This window comes from Capra hircus, chromosome 15 (genome assembly GCF_001704415.2).
Source record: "Capra hircus breed San Clemente chromosome 15, ASM170441v1, whole genome shotgun sequence".
NCBI lineage: Eukaryota > Metazoa > Chordata > Mammalia > Artiodactyla > Bovidae > Capra > Capra hircus.
The window spans coordinates 40,431,754-40,436,012 of NC_030822.1; the positions used below are offsets into that span (position 1 = coordinate 40,431,754).

A 4,259-nucleotide genomic window follows, 5' to 3' on the forward strand; every position below is an offset into this window, starting at 1 on the left:
CCAGAACAGCTCTGGCCTGCCCCAGTCAGCCAACCTCTCTGCTATCCCACGGCAGAACCGTACTGCTATGGACTGAATTTCCTCCCCCTTAAAACTCACATATATAGTTCTAACCCCCAGTGGGATGGTAGGTGGAAATGGGGGTTGTCCCCAATAAGAGCTCCTTCATGAAGCAGTGAGTGCCCCTTCCTGAGAGGCTTGACAAAAGCTGAAGAGTCATGGATCAGGTATGTTAGGGAAATTATTCCTACGTGAGGAAGAAACTGGGACTAGAAGATCTTTAATCTAGATAAGAAAGCATATTTCTTTCTTCTTCTTTTTTTTTTTTTTTTTTTTTTGAGTATAACTGCCTTACAATGTTGTGCTAGTTTCTGCTGTACCACAGTGTGAATCAGCGATAAGTATAATACATCCCCTCCCTCTTGAGTCTCCCTCCCACCCTACGCCTCCAAAAAAAAGTATTTTAACAAAAGTAACATTCATCTAGAGACAGGAAAACCTGGGTTCAAATTCTGGCTCCTCCACTTACAAGCTATGTGATCTTGGATAACCAAATTAACTTTTCGAGCCTCAGTTTCTTGATTTATAAAATAGCAATAATTGTTTCCGATTTGTAAGGTTGTCATCTGGATTAGATGTTAACAGATGTAAAGTGGCTTGCACAGTATCTGACCTAATATCAATATCCAGAGGTCCAACTCTAGAATTCTCTAATCCCAGGGTGTCTCAGCAGCAGTTCTCAGAGTGTGGTCCCTGGACCAAGAAAAGAAGCATCAGGAACTCATTAGAAATGCAAGCTCTCCATCCCACCTCACACTTACTGAGCCAGAAACTGGGATTAGGCCCCAGAAATCTGAGTTTTAACTAGCTCTCCAGGTGATGCTTATTACACTAAAGACTTTGAACGACTTTGAAAAGCAGTTCTCTAAGCAACAGTCTTGTCTCTGAAACATAAGAATGGGAAATCTCTCTCCAAAACTTGAAAAGTTGTTGCTTTTTTCCACCATAAAATAAAATTATTTTAAAATAAAAATAGTGCTGAAATGTTGACCCAAATGCCTTTTAAAAGGCAATTGCCTTTGTAAACAGGTTTCACAGGGAGGAGTCATTTGCACTCTGGGGTAAACATGTCAGTATGACCTGAGCTTGGCAAGCATGCCCTCAAGCCAAAAAGCACTGATAAATTGACTTACTTTAGTTACACCATATAAACCACTAATTTGACCAATCATGAACTACACAGTTGAACTGATTTTCCACACTCATAAAGGGGGTAAGTCAGCAGAATAGTTGGAAAAGAATTTCTTAAATTGTGATGCTTCTCTAGATGGGAAGTCACCTTGAGGGTAAGTAAAAAGAACTCTCACTGGAGTGCGCATTAACTTTTTCTCTGCCCGAACAAGTCCCAGAATTCAGTGATATGTTTATCATATACATAAACCTGGACAAAGAATCAGGTTAAAGTAATTTTTAAACAGTTCTAAACTCATTTTATTAACAGAGGGGATCTTTTAGTATAAAAAACCTAGGATAATTCCATCAAAATAATCCATTTTTTCTTGAATTTGAAATGTTTCTCACGATTTTTAGGGATGAATACGAAGAAAAATATTCACTTTTCAAAGTTCTGAGACTATCTTGAAAATGTTGTTTAAACAGTCAGGCAGAAAACTTCATCTACACAAAGCAATAGTACCCAAATTCCCTGGGCACATTTGCTTTTGAAAGGAATATCCTTTACTGTGCTTCCAACTCTGGCTTTTACCAAGCAATTTAAAATCTATTTATGTATTGAGAACTTCTAGGCTCCTCAAGCTGGGAGAGGGGAGTATTCAAAAAGTGTTCTGACCTTGAGGAAAGGAAGAGTCAGAGGGGAGAAAACACTGCATTCAAAATAGGTATTTTAGGGACTTCCCCAAGACTGAGCTTCCAATGCACAGGGGTGACTGGTTTGCTCCCTGGTTGGGTAATTAAGATCTCACCTGCCACTCAAACAAAATTGGTATTTTAGCCTCTTTCCATGCTGACACTGCTCTCACAAACGTGGTGAATGTTCCTAAAACCCACCAGACTTTCTATAAGAAGTGTGGCAAGCGCCAACCGCACAAAGTGACACACACCAGGAAGGGCAAGGATTCTCTGCCTGCCTAGGGAAAGCGGCATTATGCCAGGAAGCAGAGTGACTATGGTGACCAGACTAAGCCAGTTTTCCAGAAAAAGGCTAAAACTACAAAGAAGAGTGTGCTGCAGCTCGAATGCATGAAGCCCAACTACAAGAGAATCTTGGCTAAAAAGAGGTACAAGCATTTTGAGCTGGGAGGAGATAAGAAGAGAAAGAGGCAAATGGTCCCGTTCTGAGCTTCAAAGTTTTATTATGAAGAAAATAGAAATTTGAGATTGTTTACCTCAAAAAAAAAGGTATTTTAAATACACTGTGACATACTAACATGGAGAACAGACTTGTGGTTGCCAAGGGGGAGAGGGTTGGGGGAAGGATGGAGTGGGAAGTTGGGATTAGCAGATGCAAACTATTATATATAGGATGGATAAACACAGGTCCTACTGCATAACACGGGGAACTATATTCAATATCCTGTGATAAACCTTAATGGAAAAGAATATTTTAAAATATACATAAGTGTATAAATTAACACAACATTGTAAATCAACTATACTTCAATTTTTCTAATGTAAAAAAATAAATTAGTATACTGTGATACATACTTTCTTCCAAAAAGAAAGGAGGAGAATGGGGCAACAGAGGATGAGATGGATGGATGACATCACCGACTCAATGGACATGAGTTTAAGCAAACTCCGGGAGACAGTGAAGGACAGGGAGGCCTGGCATGCTGCAGTCCATGGGGTCACAAAGAGTTGGACAGGACTTAGCGACTGAACAACAACAAAACTGAATATCGTTCAATGCCAAGCTATTTTTGGAGACAATAAGACAAATAGAAAGGAGAGAGTTTCTTGAACGATGTTAACAAGGAAGGCTTCTTGGAGGAGATGGGAAATGGAATAAAATGTATATTGTAAGGCAGGCAAGAACATTTAAACAAAATTCTGCCTTTCTGTTCCATTTGGGCCTCCTCCCTTCCCCCCTAATGTGCAGTGTGCGTCTATCTGCATTACAAGTTAACCAGAGCTCCTCAAAGATGGAAATTCCTACTCGAACTTAAACATCAGTTTTTTTTCTTTCTTCTGATGCTAGCAACATAACTTCCCAAAAGATTCACATTCCTTCCCAAGTCTGTAGGCAGTCATGGGAACTTACTGCTCAATTTGTACATGTTTACCTGGACTATGTATTTTTGGTGAGTGTTATTTAACATATCAGCATATCATTTTAATGTATGATCCTTTGTCTCAAGAATGTATATGATCTTGCCTTCAATTTCTAACAGGTCTCAGAGCTTCTGAGAGTCTGTCTCCTGGGTTCTAATCCTCAGCTTAGCCTAAATAAAATCCTCTTTTTTCTTCTTAATGTGATTTTTAATAGAATATTTGTCAACAGACACATGATGAATGTCAAAGAACTGGTAAGTTTTAATGCTGGGATGCGGGCTTCCTTTGTAGCTCAGCAGTAATGAATCTGTCTGCCAATGTAGGAGACTCAAATTCAATTCCTGGGTCATGAAGGTCCCCTGCAGAAGGAAACAGCAACCCACTCCAGTATTCTTGCCTGGGAAATCCAAGGAACCGAGGAGCCTGACAGGCTACAGTCCATGGGGTCAGACACGACTCAGCAACTAAATAACAACAATGCTGGGATGTACTCACTTGTCACTGGCCTTTAAAGAGTATTATTCTTGCCATTAAGATTTTGCTTGAAATGGTTCCCACATTCTGCCTATTCAAATCCTACCCATTTCAAAGCCACTTCAAAGTCCATCTTCTTTTCTTCTTTCAACAAGAATCTATAACGTCCTTAAAATAAGAAGGGACCTGTGCTTCTTACCTTTGGAGACAATAAGAAAGAGAAGAAGTGAAGACTTTGAGAGTCTGTCATCCTATCTGAAGTAGAAAACCCCAAGGGATAGAGCATATGGTTGCAGTTTCCAAAGTAGAGTCACATGCACGTTGGCCCATCACTTTATACCTCATCTTATTTCCACACTGATCCCAGGAGAGAGATATGACCACCCGCCTTGGCCTCCGTACCTTTGACAGTTCACTGTACCCATGTCATAAAGCTGTTCTGAAGATTAAAGGAGTTTCGGCATTTCAAGTACTGGAACAAGCAAACATTCAAT

The 4,259-nt window shown here is 39.9% G+C and overlaps 1 pseudogene; it reads left to right on the plus strand.

The window, feature by feature from the left end:
* Nucleotides 1,231-2,358, plus strand: LOC102168841 (annotated as a pseudogene).